Source organism: Tachyglossus aculeatus, chromosome 21, assembly GCF_015852505.1.
Source record: "Tachyglossus aculeatus isolate mTacAcu1 chromosome 21, mTacAcu1.pri, whole genome shotgun sequence".
Lineage (NCBI taxonomy): Eukaryota > Metazoa > Chordata > Mammalia > Monotremata > Tachyglossidae > Tachyglossus > Tachyglossus aculeatus.
This window is the reverse complement of record NC_052086.1, coordinates 81140595-81160983: the sequence shown is the minus strand read 5'-3', so window position 1 is coordinate 81160983 and position 20389 is coordinate 81140595. Positions and strand designations below refer to the sequence as shown.

Here is a 20389-nt window from a genome sequence, read left to right as displayed (position 1 = left end):
TCATTCATTTATATTTATTCATTCAATCGTATTTATTGAGCGCTTACTGTGTGCAGAGCAAAAGCGTGGCTCAGTGGAAAGAGCACGGGCTTTGGAGTCAGAGGTCATGGGTTCAAACCCAGGCTCCGCCAATTGTCAGCTGTGTGACTTTGGGCAAGTCACTTAACTTCTCTGAGCCTCAGTTCCCTCATCTGTAAAATGGGGATTAAGACTGTGAGCCCCCGTGGGACAACCTGATCACCTTGTTACCTCCCCAGCACTTAGAACAGTGCTTTGCACATAGTAAGCACTTAATAAATGCCATTATTATTATTATTATTATTATTATTATTATTATTATTACTAAGCACTTGGAAAGGACAAATCCTGACCATAAACACTTCCAACTCAGGAGGAATTCACTTATGTTTTTCTCACACATGGGGAAGCATCTAACTCCCACCCATGAACACTTCGCACTTGGGGGCACCATTCACTTATTCGTTATTCGCATCACCTGTCCCACGACTCCTCACTCGGTGTAGACAGAGCAGGTTTCCCATCCTCTGGGCAGAGATGACACTCAGGCGGCTATTGCATGTCTCGTTCTGCTGCCCGTAACGTCGGAGTTAGCAAGTATTTATCACCTTTCCTTCCAGGCTGTTTGGGCTTCTGGTTTCTACTTTTCCAATCTCCATCACTCCCCATCTCCATATCTTATTTGATTGGCATGGGTGTGAGGGAAACCTTCTGCAGTCCTGGCCTGGGATGTCTCTCTAGCAGTTTCTTCTGTGGGGACAGTATCCCACCTGCACTTCCAAGTTCTACTTTGCTGGCTCAGGCAGTCATAAGATAGCATTTGACCTTGAGATGGTAGAACAACTTGGAACACTATTCCAGTACTTAGTGCAGTACCTGACACCAAGTAAGCACTTAAACAACTACCGTAATTATCATTATTATTATTATTTTTAGTGGAGACAAAGGGTAGCTGCCAATCCCAAGAACTACAGCCGAAGCACACCTGGGAAAAGACGCACTGCCATGAAACATCAAAAGTTGTTCCTGATGCCCACTGGGGTCAGCGATGTCTGACTTGATTCTTTGGCAACCGGTACATTGTTTCCCAGTAGAAACAGTGGGAGCCCAGGAGACCCAGAGCATCATAGCATGAAAGGAAAATTGGGCCTGGAGGGCCCTGCATAAGGAGAGTTTGAGAGAAGATCTTTTTGTAGGATTTATTTTGTTAATGTTGTGCATATAGCTATAATTCTATTTATTCTGACGATTATGACACCGGTCTACGTGTTTTGTTTTGTTGTCTGTCTCCCCCTTCTAGATGGTGAGCCCGTCCTTGGGTAGGGGCCGTCTCTAAATGTTGCTGACTTGTACTTCCCAATTGCTCAGTACAGTGCTCTGCACACAGTAAGTGCTCAACATTCATTCATTCATTCATTCATTGAGCACTTACTGTGTGCAGAGCACTGTACTAAGCGCTTGGGAAGTACAAGTTGGCAACATATAGAGATGGTCCCTACCCAACAGTGGGCTCACAGTCTAGAAGGGGGAGACAGAGAACAAAACAAAACACATTAACAAATTAAAATAAGTAGAATAAATGTGTACAAGTAAAATAAATAAATAAATAGAGTAATAAATACGTACAAACATATATACATATATACTGGTGCTGTGGGGAAGGGAAGGAGGCAAGGCGGAGGGGATGGAGAGGGGGAGAGGAAGGAGGGGGCTCAGTCTGGGAAGGCGTCCTGGAGGAGGTGAGCTCTCAGTAGGGCCTTGAAGGGAGGAAGAGAGCTAGCTTGGCGGATGGGCAGAGGGAGGGCATTCCAGGACAGGGGGATGATGTAGGCCGGGGGTCAACGGCGGGACATGTGTTATGTGTAGAGCATTGTATGTACTAAGCACTTGAGAGAGTACACCATAACAACAGATATGTTCTCTGCCCACAATGAGCTTACAGTCTAGAGGGGGAGACACATTAATATAAATAAATTACAGATAGGTCCATAAGCGCATATGTACATAAGTTCTGTTTTTGCCACATGCCTGCTATATGACCATGGGCAAGTCACTTAACATCCCTGTGTCTCAGTTTCCACATCTGTAAAATGGGGATTTACATTCTACTTCTACATTCTACTTAGACTGTGAACCCTGTATGGAAGAGGGGTGTGGTGCCCACTTGATTATCTTGTATCTTGTATCTACCCCTTTGCTTAGTATGGTGCTCAGCACATAGTAAGTGCTTAAATACCACAAATATTATTATTATTCTCCTCCTTGAACTCTTGGCTGCACTTTGGATCATTCCCCACTCCTTGAAACACTTTCAGACTGGCAGTATTCATCTGATTCACCTTCTCATTCTCCGACCACTCCCCAATTTTACTTGCTGGCTCGTTTTCCACCTTCTCAATCCTTGTGTCCCATAGGATTTTACTCTGGGTCCTCTACTTTTCTGCCTCCAGGACCACTCTCTCGAGGAGCTCATGTGCTCACCTGGATTCAGGCTACCACCTCTAACTGGATGATTCACTTAATTTCTCTGTGCCTCAATCTGTAAAATGGGAATTTAGACTGTGAGCCTCATGTAGGACATGGACTGTGTCCAAGCTCATCAACAAATACGATTGAATGAATGAATGAATCTAGGATTCCTTTTGCTGCAGAGGGGCTCTCTGGTCACATACTTGCGAGGAATCTATTCCCCCTACATCACATTCATAGTCTGAAATGAGCACCGCTCGCATCTACTTTTCAACTCTCTGCTGCTCACTCTGTTTTTCCTTAACAGCCAAACATGGGAGAAGTGGTCATTTTGACATGCGGTCTCCAGGAGGTGAGCGCACCGTGATTTCCTCCCCTTCCCCACCTCTTGTGGAGCAGAAATAAGCAATATAAATCAGGTAGCACTCAGGAGGAACGATGAGGAGCCAAAGACCCTGGAGGGAATTTTTTGGTTTTCTTTGGACCCGAACCTTGTAAAGATTTTGATTTTCTTTTTTTTGGCCGTCAAAACTGGCAGCAGTTTTTCTTTCTGAAGAACAATCATTTTTCAGAATGAAAAGCAGGCTCTTATTCAATGAAATTCTGAGTTCTTGCCAGTTTTCCCAAAGAAGCAGGAGGTTTCTTTCATTGCCAGAAAGGAAGAACTGGCAAAGTCATTTTGACATTGGTTCAGGAACCAAGGGGCAAAATGTCCCCGTTCTCCACTTGGATCCTAATTACTCTTCTGTTACTATGATGTTGAGCCAAAGATTATTTCTTGAAGGCTGTGTTTAGCTTCAATCTTATTTTCATGGCACCAGTCACTTGATAATATGGGTAAATTGGTTTGCTCCCTTTTTTCTTGAAGGATGACAGGATCTGAAGTGCCTCATTGCTGCAGTATCATATAAATGTAGAGAGGAGAGCTACTCTGGCCAGTTTATTCATTATTTCCTAAATTTTTCTAAGGATAGTTTATTATTCCACTTAGACCAAGATTAAAGGAAGCTCAGCACCACTGGATTTCCACTGGGAGCAATCTATAGGCGGGGACATCTTTCCACATCCTTTAGTTTGAGTTGTGGCACAGTGTGATGTCACCAGGGCCTTCCTGTGCTCAGATAGCTCCTTTTGATTTAGCGTTCCTAGAATTTTCTCAAAGGAGGCACTATTCAAATGCCCTTTCTCCAGAGTAATTGCAAAATATCCTCACAAGGTAAATAGCTAATTATTTCTTTTGGGAAGATAAGAGAATCCACTGAATGGAGGTGTGTTGAGATTTCTGTAAGAATTATTATCTCTATAACCAATAATGTCCCTTCTCTTCTCCTTTCCTATGTCCCAGGAAATGAAACGTGGAGGCTAGTAACTGAAATTAAAGGTCATTACAGTTGAACAAATAAGGGGCCACTGGGATGTCTCCTGCATGCCCTCTAGAATGAAAACAAAATATTTGTTTACTCTCCGTTTATTCACTCAGTTGCTTCAGCGCACTGTATTCAGGATCTTTAATGATCTTTGCAGAACTCAATGAATCGCTATGAAACCTCATATGAGATTTAAAGATTGAAGGGAAGACAGGGATCAAACAATGGGGATCAAATAGAAATGAACAGAATAGAATGGAAATGGGAACTTTCAATAGGAAGTTTTACAAAGCATTATAAAATAAAAAGAGACAAAGACCTACGCTGCTTCGGTCATTTAAACTCCCAGAAGAATAAAATGCTGGGTTGTTCATAGTACTGGAGATTTTCCTGGAGAAATGGACTGCAAATGTTCCAGAATCTGTGTTAATGGAGGAAGTGGAAAACCCAAGAAAGGAGGTGGAGAACTGAAGTGAGGGCATAAGCAAGAGGAAAAACTCAGAGGGTCAAATCATGCCCACTTTGTATACCTACTCTTTCACTCAATCATATTTGGCTCAGTGGAAAGAGCATGGGCTTTGGAGTCAGAGGTCATGAGTTCAAATCCCGGCTCTGCTAACTGTCAGCTGTGCAACTTTGGGCAAGTCACTTAACTTCTCTGTGCCTCAGTTACCTCATCTGTAAAATGGGGATTAAGACTGTGAGCCCCCCGTGGGACAACCTGATCACCTTGTAACCTCCTCAGCGCTTAGAACCGTGCTTTGCACATAGTAAGCGCTTAGCAAATACCATTATTATTATTATTATCATATTTATTGAGTGTTTACTGTGTGCAGAGCTCTGTACTAAGTGTCTACTCTTGAAAGACATGAACAAAATGACACCCTCTTTCCAGAGGGAATATACGTTTCTATCTCTGCTGAATAAACTCAGTTGCAAGTGTCCAGATCTCACTTCACCCGTTCAAGGCTTTCTAGCACTGCAAATCAGGCCCCTCATTTGGTTTTTCAGGAGTGGGGAGTCGTTCTCACTCTATCATCTGGTCCCCAGCAGACACCAGTGTAGCCTCCTCAGTTTGGTGAAACTATTTTGCGGGAGGATCCTCAGAGTGGTTTAGTAAGTGCCAGGGGAATATTTTCCACATTCCTGGGACAACAGGAAGACACACAAAAACAAAAAAGCAAACCAAATAACAGAAAAACAAAAGTGTGTATTTATCATCTACACAACTGGATAGGCCAGAAGCCAGACACTGGTAGGACCATCAAACAGGACACATGAGGCAAGAGAGATTGTTTCCAGAGGCAATGTAGCATCACTAGATGGTCACCAGCATCTTCAGAGTACTGTTCAACAACAATTCTCTGTCTGTGCTCCATCTCATGACTGTCAAAGAAGATTCACTTCTCCTACAAGTTTCATTCAGTATCCCACCTCTGCGAGCACGAGTATCCCATCAGACCTTTACACAGTAAGCTTGTTGTGGGCATGGAATGTGTCTGCTATATTGTTGTGTTTCACTTAGTACAGTGCCCCATACACAGTAAGAGCTCAATAAATATGACTGATTGATTGATACGTTGACCTCACTCGGTGCTGTAATGTATCTATTCTTGCCCAGTCCATGTGCTATAGTTGACCACATCCTTTTTGGGTATAGACTGTACTCTTTGTGACCTAGTGCCGAAACCAGAAAGGGTGTGATAATTAATGACAATAATCATTATCATGGCCTGTATTTCGTGTTTGCTATCTTTTAAGTGCTAGTTACCTCATCTGTAAAATGGGGACTGTGAGCCCCCATGGGACAACCTGATCATCTTGTAACCTCCCCAGCGCTTAGAACAGTGCTCTGCACATAGTAAGTGCTTAACAAATGCCATCATTATTGTTATTATATTGCTACATCGTACTCTCCTGCGCCTTTGTGCTGTGCCTGATAAATACGATTGAATGATTGATTGCTCTGCACTCAGTAAACGTTCACCTGTATATATGCATATGTTTGTGCGTATTTATTACTCAATTTTATTTGTACATATTTATTCTATTTATTTTATTTTGTTAATATGTTTTGTTTTGTTGTCTGTCTCCCCCTTCTAGACTGTGAGCCCACTGTTGGGTAGGGACCGTCTCTATATGTTGCCAACTTGTACTTCCCAAGTGCTTAGTACAGTGCTCTGCACACAGTAAGCGCTCAGTAAATATGATTGAATGAATGAATATACCTTTATATCAGATCAGATTTAACCCTTATTCCACACTGAAATCACAGTTTATTTTATTGCCGTTTTACAGATGAGGAAACAGAGAAGTTAAGTAACGTGCCCAAGGTCGCACAGCAGGGCAGTGGAAGAGATCTGACTAGATCCCAGGCCTGCCGACTATCAGCCCTGTTGGAGTTAGTGAAAGATTGGGATAGAAATTGTCAAAAGCCAAAGAACAGTCAAATGACCACTCTGCCTCACCCTGGCCAGGAAATCAGGAAAATCCTTACCCAGAATAATAATAATAATAATGGCATTTATTAAGTGCTTACTATGTGCAAAGCACTGTTCTAAGCACTGGGGAGGTTACAAGGTGATCAGGTTGTCCCACGGGGGGCTCACAGTCTTAATCCCCATTATACAGATGAGGTAACTGAAGCCCAGAGAAGTGAAGTGACTTGCCCAAAGTCACACAGCTGACAATTGGCAGAGCTGGGATTTGAACCCATGACCTCTGACTCCAAGGCCTGTGGTCTTTCCACTGAGCCACGCTGACCCAGAAGCCTTCTTTTCAAGGCCAGGCCATGAAAGAACAAATAAAAAATAAAAAAATGGCTTACTGTGTTTACTGTCCTGCTGCCTAGATCCATTCTGAATACTTGTTAAAATGGCTCGTTCAGTTCCAGTGAACAAAGTATTGTCATTTAGAGGTTCGGTAATGAAAATTCCAATTAATAGTAAAAGATACATAGGAAGCCTCACATTCTTCTCAATGCTAGCCAGAAGGCCTGGGGCAGTAGCCCAAAGCCCTTCATCCTTCTTCAGCTAAGCGGATAGAGGTAAAAAGAAAAGCAAACAGCGAGGGAGGTGACTTACCCCACATCATGAAATCAACACAATTTTATGCTGGTCAACAGGACAAAGTGTGACCAGTTTAGAGGTGGCTTTGGAAAGTGACTATTCCCTTTCTCAAGTGAACTAAGTGTTGGTTTTGGTTTTTGCCCAGAGAGGGTGGGGTGGGTGGGGAGAAGCAGGGTGGAACCATTTCTTGCTTGGGTCTTTTGTGGAGATTTGCCGGAAGTGGGAGAAAAGACTATTTTCTGCTTTCCCTTCTTTTTGTTTTTTAGGTTTATTATCAGACTTAAAAAGTTATTGACACTCAACAGGCTCGTAAGGGGAGAAAAGTCACTTAACTTCTCTGTACCTCAGTTACATTATCTCTTAAATGGGGATTACGTCTGTGAGCCCTAAATTCATCCATTCAGTCGTATTTATTGTACACTTACTGTGTGCAGACACTGTACTTAGGCACTTAGGAAAGAGTACAATGCAACAATAAACAGACAAATTCCCTTCCAAGTGAGCTTACAGTCCCGATATGGGACATTCATTCATTCAATCATATTTATTGAGCACTTACTGTGTGCAGAGCACTGTACTAAGCGCTTGGGAAGTACAAGTTGGCAACATATAGAGACGGTCCCTACCCAACAACGGGCTCACTGTCCAGAACGGGGAGACTGACAACAAAACAAAACACGTGGACAGGTGACAAGTTGTCAGAACTGGACTACGTCCAATGTGATTAACTTGTATTCATTCATTTCATTCAGTCATATTTATTGAGCACTTACTGTATGCAGAGCACTGTACTAAGCACTTGGGAACATGTAGAGATGGTCCCTACCCAACAACGGGTTCACAGTCTAGAAGGGGGAGACAGACAACAAAACAAAACATGTGGACAGGTGTCAAGTCATCAAAATAATTAGAAATAAAGCTAGATGCACATCATTAACAAAATAAATAGAATAGTAAATCTGTACAAGTAAAATAAATAGAGTAATAAATCTGTACAAACATATATACAGGTGCTGTGGGGAGGAGAAGGAGGTAGGGTGGGGGGAATGGGGAGGAGGAGAGGAAAAAGGGGGCTCAGCCCAGCCCTTAGTACAGTACTTGGCACGTAGTAAGTGCTTAAGAAATACCATTAAAAAAACAAAAACCCGTCATTCCTCCTTCCATCTCCAACTGCACAATTTTATCCTGGTAAATCAGGAGACTTGTGAAGCAGAATATCTGCTGCTCTGAGAAGCAACGTACAGTAGTTGCCAAGTAAGTGCTCACCACACCCACCCTTCTGGGTTCAGACAGGACCTAGAAGTGGGTGAGTGGGTCTCAGCTCAGAAACCCAGTAATCATATCCAGACTGCTTTTCTCCCTTCCCCATCACTTCACCTTATTTCTGCTTTTCCTATGGAACGATCTGGGCCTAGTAGTGGAAGGGATAGTATTTCTTGGTGCTTATTGTATGCAGCGAACTGTACTAAACTATGGGAAAGACTATACAGGTGTAAATGAATCATTTTTCCTGCCTTTCAGCAGGCTCACAATCCAAAATTTGCTAGTCAGGGGATCTGGGAAACAGAAAGTGTGTTAATATTCGTACTGTGAGTTGGTGCTAAAACCAGAGGACACTGCATCACTGGTGCAGTGATGGGAGTCCAGCCACCCATCCCAAACAAAAAAAAAAATCCATGAATGTAGAGGGACTACCGTCCCCCATAAGAATGGATGTGCCCTCAGTTGAAATCCCCTTCCCAAAAGATGCCTGGATTTTTCCCTAACTGTGGCTCCAAATAAATCGAAGTTTCTGGTCCCATTTAGCTTGACGTTTTTGAGAGATGTTTTGTAAAAGTTATGGTTAATTGCCAATTACTCCACCATTCCTGGAAAGGCAGTTTCTATAAACTTCCTTGTATTAAAGGAAACAGTTTATTTTCAAAATTATCCCTCTGAATTCTCTCTGTTCACCTTGCACACCAAAGTATGCCCACATGGACACAAATTTCATGTTTTAAACCTGTCCACATGTTTTGTTGTCCGTTTCCCCCTTCTAGACTGTGAGCCCGTTGTTGGGTAGGGACCGTCTCTATATGTTGCCAACTTGTACTTTCCAAGCACTTAGTATACTGCTCTGCACACAGTAAGCGCTCAATAAATATGATTAAATGAATGTTTTATTACCATACTGATCCTTCTGCTCTATATTCTGTCCTTCCTTGTGCATGTCTTTAACAGAGCACGTTCTGCCATTTTAGACACATTGTTTCAGGGGCCCACTCTTTACTCGTAGCTTTGCTGTGATTATGCTGGCCTTCAGTTCATTCGCCTGACTTATGCCAAGCTTCTTTCCTAACTTTGTATCAAAGACAGATCACGTTGCCATTCCTCCACAGTGCCATCCATTCTCCCAGCCAGGAAAAGATTGTCAGCCTCCTGTGTTTGTTTCCCTCCATTCTCCCCCGGTATCTGCTACTCTTTTTTTTTTTAAGATTCAGCACAGCTACTACTCCTGCCACAATCCCCTCTCCAGTTTGTACACCACATATCCTAGGGCCGCAAAGTCACGGGGTGTGACCAGACCTAGCTACGATGGGGGGAACTGTAAGGGGCAGGAGTGGGAGAAGAGGCAAGGCATCTCCGCCACTTTCCCTTTCTTCTTTAGTCTTTCCTCGTTCTCTGAGTCTGCAGGCCTGGGGATGGATGCGGCAGGGCAGGGAGTGGCAGTGGTGAGGGTAGGAGCAATTAGTGGCATTAAACCAACTAGAGAGAAAAAAACATGAAAAGAAAAAAGCTGTGGGGATTCATTCATTCATTCAATTGTATTTATTGAGTGCTTACCGTGTGCAGAGCACTGTACTAAGCGCTTGGGAAGTACAAGTTGGCACCATATAGAGATGCTCCCTACCCAACAACTGGCTCACAGTCTAGAAGGGGGAGAAGGTTTAGAAAGATTATGGAGATAATAGTAACAATAACTGTGATATTCTTGGTGCACTTGATGGGTGTGAAGACAGTCAGATAAATCACAGTCCATATTCCCCGTGGGGATCACAGTCTAAGAAAGAGGAGGACAGGTAGAGAAGCAGTGTGGCTCAGTGGAAAGAGCCCGGGCTTTGGAGTCAGAGGTCATGGGTTCAAATCCCGGCTCCGCCACTTGCCAGCTGTGTGACTTTGGGCAAGTCACTTCACTTCTCTGTGTCTCAGTTACCACATCTGTAAAATGGGGATTAAGACTGTGGGACAACCAGATCACTGTGTAACCTCCCCAGCACTTAGAACAGTGCTTTGCACATAGTAAACACTTCATAAGTGCTATTATTATTATTATTAAATCCTCATGTAATAGATGAGGGAAGAATCTTAGCCTTGAAGATAGAGCATTGGCCTGAGAGCCAGAAGGACCTGGTTCTAACCCCAGCTCCACCACGTATCTGTTGTATGACCTTGGGCAAGGCACTTTACTTCTCTGTGCTTCAGCTGCCTCATCTGTAAAATGGGGATTAAGACTGTGAGCCCTATGATACCAAAAAAAAGAGAGAGAGAGGTTAAGTGACTTGCCCCAAATCACGACGCTGGCAAGTAAGAAGAGCTGAGATTAGAACACAGGTCCTCTGACTCCCAGCCCATGCTCTTTCCACTGGGTCATAGTGCTTCTCAAGAGATGGAGTTGAGAGCTAGTTTAGGGTAGAGGGAAAGTGGAACAAGAAAACCTAGTCCAGGACCTCAAAGTTTCCCCACTTTGTACAGTGTACAGAGTACAGTAATAATAATAATAATGATGATGGCATTTGTTAAGCGCTTACTATGTGCAAAGCACTGTTCTAAGCACTGGGGGGATACAAGGTGATCAGGTTGTCCCAAAAGGGGGCTCAGAGTCTTCATCCCCATTTTCCAGATGAGGGAACTGAGGCCCAGAGAAGTTAAGTGACTTTCATTCATTCATTCAATCGTATTTATTGAGTGCTTACTGTGTGCAGAGCACTGTACTAAGCGCTTGGGACTTGCCCAAAGTCACACAGCTGACAGTTGGCGGAGCCGAGATTTGAACCCATAACCTCTGACTCCAAAGCCCGTGCTCTTTCCACTGAGCCATGCTGCTTCTCTACAATGTGACCTAGTGGAAAGAGCACAGGCCTGGGAGCCTGAAGGCTTGGGTTCTAATCCCAGCACCATCACCACTTGACTGCTTTGTTACAGTGAGCTAGTCACTCAACTTCTCCTTGCCTCAGTTTCCTTAACTGTATAATGGGGATGCAATACCTGTTCTCCTTCCTATTGAGACCGTGAGTCTCATGCGGGACAGAAACGTTTTCGGGCCTGATTAGCTTGTGTCTGCCCCAGCGCCTAGAACAGTGTTTGACTCATAGTAAGTGCTAAACAGTGGTCATGGGTCAGTGGTCACAGGTTCAAATCCTGACTCCGCCAATTGTTAGCTGAGTGACTTTGGGCAAGTCAATTGGTTCCAAATTGGTTCCAACTTCTACTTCACCTTTGGACTCATATTTTTAGGAACACTTATGTCACCAGTCTTAGGACGGCCTGCACAATCAGAAACGTTTGCAGTAGGAGCTGTTGGGATATTATAAACCCTAACTTGTGTAATAATAATAATAATAATAGTAATGATATTTGCTAAGCGCTTACTATGTGCAAAGCACTGGGGAGGTTACAAGGTGATCAGGTTGTTCCATGGGGGGGCTCACAGTTTTTAATCCCCATTCTACAGATGAGGGAACTGAGGCCCAGAGATGTTAAGTGACTTGCCCAAAGTCACCCAGCTGACAGTTGGCAGAGCTGGGATTTGAACCCATGACTTCTGAATTCAAAGCCCGGGCTCTTTCCACTGAGCCACACTGTTTCTCGTGTATGATGGGTATAACCAGCAGTGTTCAATTGCATTCCCACATACCAATACCTGTGGGCTAACTGTAGGTAGGAACTCAATGCAAATAATGAAGAGGGGAGAGGAGGTTTCTCTTTGCCTCTTCTTTCCATCCATTTGACTTGCAACAAACTCTGCAAATCAGCAAGCCGTGCATGCTGTTAAATATACCGGGTTATGCACCTAGGAAAAGTTTTCTCAAGTTTGACTTGGCTCAAAACTTAACTTAGACTTAACTTTCTAACATTTGCTTTCTGGGAGTTTTCCTTCAGTCCTCATTAAAGCTCCCTTGCGCTCTATGTTTCCCGATAAGCTGCAAATATTAACTTTCCGCACTATCCCTATGGCCGAGTCATGCTGTGATCTTCCAGGAGTTCTAAGTAGGAAACCTACAGCCCTGTTTAATTAAAGACAAACTGAGGGACCCTGTCCGTTTCTAATCTGGACACATGCTGCTTATTTTTCAGCCAACTCTACAGGGTTATTATGAACTCAGTTCAACCATACCACATTTTCACTGTACGCCTTGGCTAGAAACATCATTAGGGAATTTGGAAACATTCTTCTGACAGCACGAGCTTGCCTGGAGTGCTGCTTTATTAGAAGATACGTCTTAGGCTCCTGAGCCCGTGCCCACATCCTCAGCACAACTTCAGTTCTGAGTTCTTTAACATGGGGCTTTGCAAAAATGTAACCCTCCCATTTGAGATCTGGGCATGTTGTATCGTGATCATTGTGTTTCACGAGAAGCCAAGCTGAATGAGCCCAAGTGGGAACTTATGCTTTTGGGTTGTCCACTCAGGTGATCTAGGGGAAAATAGAACATGCAAAATCTCAAGAGGACCCATCCCGCTCCCTCCTCTTTGCTAGCCAGAAAGAATGGCAAAGTTACCCAGGAAACAGATTTCAGAGGCTCACAAAATTTTTGAAGGACCCCTAAGACATATTACTTGAATTTGACCTCGATCAAACCACTCCTGGTTATTCATCAGGAGATGTATTTGCAGAAATCATTACAACAAGGAGTCATGTAGGCTAAAAATACTAACAAATTCAAGAAAGGTTTGGAAAAATTAATGGACGGTGGTCAATTCAAGATAGGCACTGCTTTATCCCAATCTGAGCTCTTTATTGGCTCCATGAACATAAAGTAGTAAGGAAAGGAGTCCTGAACAAATGATAACTTCCCTTAGGAAATGATGGAACACAATTTAATGTATTCCCAAGGTCCAAAAACCTAGCCAAAACAATATGAATATATTAAAAGCAAAGATAAAAATGCAATGAATATAGTTACATGATCAAAGAGCAATGAAACAAACTGAGAATGCAAACTTTTTGGAGGGCATTCCTCTAAATAGTAAGATAACTTTAAAAGGTGTTGCAAAGCCAATCTGACTTGATGATTAACTGTGGTACTTGTTAAGCGTTTACTATGTGACAGACCACCAACGAAAATCCGGTTGGACACAGAATGGACAGAGATCCTCCTGTTTGGTGAGATCCTCGAAGATTCATCATTTTTGATGAATCATTTTCCCAGGTACTAAGTGTTGGTTTTGGCACTGCTAGTGAACATAAGGGAGGGCATGGATTCGGAGCCTTGAAGAATTGGAGACAGAGTGCCAGTCTGAGTTGGCATAGGTGTGACTTAGCTCAGATACCCTCCTGATTGCAATTAAACTGTTCCCTAACTCCCATTCCTTGCCTTCTGCAGTTTCTGCTTTTCCCGCAGAAAAACTTCAGGGCTGGTCATTAGTAGAACTGGGAAACAGAGAAAAATGAAGCAGTGGACATTGAGTAGTGCCCACCCTACCCACCCTCCTGCATTAAAAACCAAAGGGGATTGTGACACGCGTGTGAGGGGCTCAATAAGCAGATTTGCCCACCAATCAGATCCTGCCCTGGGGAACTAATCAGAGAAGGGGGTGGGAGGAGCAACTCTTAAACCAAAGTTGTAAATGGAAGAAAGTAAATAACAAAAATTTCCCAAGGTCGCCTGAAAGCCTTTCATTTTTTTTGTGGGAGACATAGATTAGCAAACTGCATGCCTATTGGGTAATCCTTTAAGAGTTGAGTTCATTCATTCATTCATTCATTCATTCAATTGTATTTATTGAGTGCTTACTGTGTGCAGAGAGTTGAAAGTGAAGAAGTACAACAATTCCTGGGATTAGGTGCAGGGGAGCTGCTTGTCAATCATGTCAATCAAAGAGAAGGCGGCTTCTAATTGCAGTTCTGCATCAGACTCACAGTTATTTGACTGACAGAAGCCCTCATGACCCACAATTCTCAATCAGTTGACATCCTTGATAAAAATAACATGGAACCCACACATCATGTAACAGGAAAAGATTCTCATTCCTTAGCTTTGGTGCTTAAATAGATCCCCTAACATTATAAACATCCTAAATATGCACCTCTACGTCCAGTCCTTAGGTGGAAATGTGGAGTTTGGAAGAAGTAAAGACCTGACCGAAGTTGGTCTGATGATAACTTTTCTCAAAATCTCCAGGAATTTTGTAGCCATCTGTTCGGGCTGAAAATAGACATTGGGTAGCTCTCTGGTCTTCTTGTTTGAAGGCGATGCCACTGATGCTTAGCTTTATCCACATACATTATGGGATCTACTGGGCTGGCACTGCCATTTCCCACTTGTTCCCCACTATGCTGCAGCACATGAGGTGACACTTCAGCATCCTGCTTTCCCCATTTGCCAGTTCAGCCCACCCAGGGCACCATTCACCTATTGCTTGGATGTCTTCATGTTTCTCCCAAGTCCCGTGCGGCAATGTTGTGTTGCATTGTACAGTAGAAAGAGTCAAGACCTGGAAGTAAAGGGGTTCTAATCCTGTTCCTCCGCTTACATGTTGGGTGACCAGGCAAGTCATTTAACTTTTCTGTGCCTCAGTTTCCTCATGTGTACAATGGAGATTAAATGCCCGTTCTCCCTTCCGCTTAGAGCTTCATGTTGAACGGGGGATGTGTCTGATTTGAGTATCTTATATCTACCCCAGTGTCCAGTTCAGTGCTTGGCTCATAGTAAGGCTTACCCAATCCCACAGTTATTATTGTTATTTATCATTATTTTTACTACTACCTTGTTGCCGACAGCCACTGTATAATCAATAATGTACTAGAGTTCCTGTAAAAGAGACTATGAGAACAAAAATACCTGTCTCCCTCAGTGAACGTGCCAACCCTCGGGAGCTCCAGAACAATACCAGGTAGAAGTGGACATCATGACTATCCCACACTGGCATGCCTGTGGTCTCTGACCCACAGAGCAAATATCACAAGGCAACGAACCCCTTTTACTCAATCCAAAATCCCTTGCTTCCTTGCAGTTCCATCCTCAGCGGGGGTTCTTCACCACTGATGGGTTGTCTGGGGGCTTCGGGTGTTGAACACATGAGGAGGAGGGTGGTAAGATTTTACCTTTCCCTCCCCCTTCTCCCATGGTCTGTACAGTCATGGCCAAGGCTACCTTCTGGTCACCTCAAGGATCATTTGCATGACTCCTGTGTTTGTGGTGATTCTCCCTTATCCAACTTAGAGAATCAGTATGGTGCAGTGGGACAGAGTGGATAGATCTGGGAATCAGAGGACCTGGATTCTAATCCCGGCTTCACTACTTGTCTGCTGTGGGACCTTGGGCAAGTGACTTTACTTCTCCGTGCTTCAATTCTCTCTCTGAAAAAAGGGGATTAAGACCGGGAGCCCCATGTGGAACAGGGACTATTTTCAACCCAATTAGCTTGAATCTTCTCCAGACCCCCCCTTAGGGTCACACCTGGAGAGTTTCCAGTATTCTACCAGTTTTGGCTATGGGAGGGAGAGTCAGGCAGAGGCCTACCCATTCCATTCCTAGCTTGGGCGGTGGCTAGTGAGTGGAAGGCAATCTGCTACAAGTCAAAACTCACCCATGCTGGGCAGCAGCGACATGGGAGAAAGTTGAGGGTGGAGACTCGAGTTCACTGCCTGGAAGGTGGCAAAGGTCACCTTCCACCTTTGGAAGGTGGAAATACGGATTACGGAATACGGAAGGTGGCACTTCCATATTGTTACCAAGAAAACTCTGGATACACCACCAAAACGATTGCAGATGGAGAGTGGGGCGTTCTGGGAGAGATGCGTCCATGGTATCACTGTGGGTAAGATACGCCTCGACGGCTTAAGGCAAGGCTACTTCAGAGCTTAGTACAGTGCCTGGGACACAGTAAGAACCCCCCAAAATCATCTTCTCCCTTGTTTGCTTGCTTCTTCATGTTCCTTGTCCCGTGCTCCTATGTTCCTGTCTCTCTGTTTGTTGAGCATAACCTTCCTCTGTTGATCTTTTAGACAGTCTCCAGTTATTCTTACTCTTCTACCCTGTATTTGGCATTCACCACCTGTTAAACTATAAAGACAGTCACGTTTGCTTTCTAGCTACTGCCTTCCCAAGGTGTGAACCAACACCTTGACAGTCAACCACCCCAATACATCTCAGTATCTGTAAAGAAGTTTCGATAACACTAATTATAACTGTGGTATTTGTTAAGGGCTTGTTATGTGCTGAGCACAATACAATTAGATCGGACAGAGTTGCTGTCACACATGTGGCTCGCAGTCTAGGGAGGAAGGAGAACAGATAAGGAATCCCCATTCTACAGATGAGGAAGCAGGGGAATAGGGAAGTTATGGGACTTGCCCAAAATCACACAACAGACAAATGGTACTGTAGGGCTTGGCACATAGCAAGCATTTAACAAATGCCATTATTATTATTATTATTAGATCCCAGGTCTCCTGACTGCTGGACTGGGGCTGTTTCCAATAGGTCACATGGCCTTTCAACAGACTGAGGCTAATCCCTCAGAAGCCATGTTCCAACATGAAAAAGATGATTTTTTCCTTTCCCTTCCTCTTCAGTTTTGGGTAGTTGAAAATCTAGTGGAAAATGGGACGATCCCTTTCACAAGATTTGCTAGTGCCATTCTAGTCAAATGTGCTTAGATGAGTTTTGACAAAGCCATACAGTTTGGATATCCTACTGTTAAGCTATCTTGACCTAGCTGTTGTCTACACCAAGGCCAGTCCTAGTGTTCTGTAATAATAATAATAATTACGGTATTTGTTAAGTGCTTACTATGTGCTAAGCACTGTTCTAAGCACTGGGTAATCAGGTTGTCCCATGAGAGACTCACACTTTTAATCCCCATTTTCCAGGTGAGGCAACTGAGGCACAGAGAAGTGAAGTGACTTGCCCAAGGTCACACAGCAGACAAGTAGCGGAGGCGAGATTAGAACCCAAGTCCTCTGACTCCCAAGCCCGTGCTCTTTCCACTAAGCCACACTGCTTCTCTTTAGAGTTCACACTGACGTGTGACAGGTTTGTTCTACTTAAGCTATCAGTTTTCTAAGGCTCTTATAATTAGCCTGCTGATAATGCTTTCCTTTTCTGTAGCACTTGGCTAAAATGAGCATTGAAACTGTCTGAGTAACCTTATACTCCCGCTTCAGTAAATCTGAATGAATCTTTGGCCATGGTAAAACGGCCAGTACCTGGCACCCCAATATTCGTAGTCTCCCTTGTGATTTTGTTTCATAAGCATTTATTTAACACTTCAGTTGTTTTTATCATTCTGACTTCATTTCACAAAATATCCTCCTTCCCTGGCTCCCTTGCTATTCTGTGACTAGAAACGTTTTAAGCCATTGTTCGGCAGTTCTAGCTCGGGTGGTTTCACAGTTCCATCGTTCATTACTAATGCTGTTCTTTATCTTCATTCAGCATCTCTGATCATTCTTTCTGGTTTTCATTATGTTGTATTTTCTGCTCTTAGACAACTCTCATTAAATAAATCCCTTTTTAAAGCTGCTGCTTCAGTCACTGTGCCTCCATCGAGACTATCTCAACACTAACTCATGACACAATTCCTCCCTCTGGCCTCTAACTCCTTTCATATATGCCAGACCACCATTCATTCCTTCAATCGTATTTATTGAGCACTTACTGTGTGCAGAGCACTGTACTAAGCACTTGGGAAGTACAAGTTACCAACATATAGAAACGGTCCCTACCCATTCTCCCCACCTTCGAAGCACTGGATATTCTTTTACCAAATATCATTAACAAGAACCCAAAAAATCTTCTTCTCCCTTGTCCCCACAACCCTTATGTACAGATAATTTTAGATCGACGTTGGTCTCCCCCTCCAGACCGCAAGCTCTTCGTGGGCAGGAAATGTGTTTAGCAACTTTGTTGTACTGTACTTACCCAAATGCTCAATGCAGTACCCTGGACACAGTAAGCACTCAATAAATACCATTGATTGATATTGTGTGTTCATTTATGAGCCTCCCAAGCTCATTGGTTTTCTCTTCTATAATGCACTTTTTATTATTAATAATAATAATGATGATGGTATTTGTAAAGCGCTTACTGTGTGCAAAGCACTGTTCTAAGCGCTGGGGGGATACAAGGTTATCAGGTTGTCCCAGGTGGGGCTCACAGTCTTAATCCCCATTTTACAGATGAGGTAACTGAGGCACAGAGAAGTTAAGTGCCTTGTCCAAGGTCACACAACTGTCAAGTGGTTGAGCGGGGATTCAAACCCATGACCTCTGACTCCCAAGCCCGTGCTCTTTCCACTGAGCCACGCTGCTTATTTACCCTCTCGTCTTTGCAGAAATTCTTTCTCTTTAGCTTAGTGGCCCAGTTTTATCATTTCAGCATCACGGAGTAGAGTTTCTCCTCCTATGCTGGTCCCTTTCTTGCAACTGCAACAGGGCTGTTGTTACCCTGTTTTGACTCTGTTAGATTAAAATTCCCTTCGCATCTAAGGAATCCTATCCTTGTTATTTCACAGACTTGTTTCTTGACTCATTGAGTCAGTAACTCTATTAGAATTTCCCGATACAAAAACCATTAACTTTAATGGCTTCTGAGTTGAGTTGCAGAAAATGTCTCACCCCACCTATGAGAGGCAAACAGGACTGTGTGTTTAATCTTAGTGGGTTTTTTTCTGCGGATCATCTATCAACTCCTGAGTAGCTGAATGGCCTACTGGAAAGAGCACAGGCCTGGGAGTTAGAGGACCTGCTTTCCATGTGACCTTGAGCAAGTCACTTAAATTCTCTGTCTCTCGGTTCCGCCATTCTACCTCCTACTTAGACTGAGCCCCCTATAAGACAGGGACTGTGTCCAACCCAACTAACTTTACTCCCGGGCTTAGAACATTGTTTGACATATAGTAAGCCCTTAACAAATACCATTAAAAAAACCTGCTTTTGTCCTCAGCACTGATAATAATAATAATAATGGCATTTATTAAGCGCTTACTATGTGCAAAGCACTGTTCTAAGCACTGGGGGGGTTACAAAGTGATCAGGTTGTCCCACGGGGGGCTCACAGTCTTCATCCCCATTTTACAGATGAGGGAACTGAGGCACAGAGAAGTTAAGTGACTTGCCCAAAGTCACACAGCTGACATTGGTGGAGCCGGGATTTGAACCCATGACCTCTGACTCCAAAGCCCGGGATCTTTCCCACTGAGCCACACTGCTTTCCTCTTCTAATTCAGCAATAATGATGATAACAATAGTATTTATTATTAAAATAACGGTATTTGTAATCTATCATTTCATTCATTCATTCATTCAATCGCATTTATTGAGCACTTATTGTGTGCAGAGCACTGTACTAAGCGCTTGGGAAGTACAAGTTCTCCACCTCTCAGCTATCTTTGACACTATCAACCACTTCCTTCTCCTGGAAACATTAGCCAACCTCAGCTTCATTGACACAGTCCTCTCCTGGTTCTATGGCTGCTCATTCTCAGTCTCTTTCGTGGGCTCTTCCTCTGCCTCCCATCCCCTAATTGTGGGTGTCCCTCAAGGTTCATTTCTGGGTCCCCTTCTTTTCTCTATCTACACCCACTCCCTTGGAAACCTCCTTCGCTCACACGGCTTCAACTACCACCTCTACGCTGATGACAACTAAATCTCCATCTCCAGCCCTGATCGCTCCCCCTCTCTGCAATCTTGCATTTCCTCCTGCCTTCAAGACAGTCACCTCCAAACTAATATGGCTAAAACTCAACTTGTTATCTTCCCACCCGAACCCTGTCCTCCCACTCATGGCATCACTATTGACGGCACCGCCATCCTTCCTGTCTCACGAGCCCGAAACCTTGGCATTATCCTTGACTCCTCTCTCTCCCTCAACCCACATATTCAAGCCATCACTAAATCCTGTCAGTTCTACCTTCACAACATTGCTTAAAATGCACCCCTTCCTCTCCATCCAAACTGCTACCACATTAATGCAGGCATATCCAACCCTGCCTTGATTATTATATCAGCCTCCTTGCTGACCTCCCAGTCTCCTGTCTCTCCCCACTCCAGTCCATACTCCATTCTGCTGCCTCTATCATTTTCCTCCAAAAACGTTCAGACCGTGTTTCCCCACTCTTCCAGATGTTTGCCCGTCCACCTCTGCATCAGACAAAAACTCCTCACCAGTGGCTTTAAAGCAGATAATCACCTCACCCCCTCCTACCTCACCTTGCTATTTTCCTAATACAACCCAGCCATCACGCTTCATTCCTTAATTGCTA

General features: G+C 43.7%; 1 protein-coding gene and 1 non-coding gene across 12 annotated transcripts in view; both read left to right on the top strand.

The window, feature by feature from the left end:
* Positions 1-20389, top strand: part of RBFOX1 (RNA binding fox-1 homolog 1) — a 2849206-nt gene that overhangs the window by 354253 nt on the left and 2474564 nt on the right. The window lies entirely within an intron of this gene.
* Positions 15565-15702, top strand: LOC119943177. The gene has a single exon (XR_005455647.1). It is a non-coding gene; the product is annotated as a small nucleolar RNA SNORA7 (small nucleolar RNA).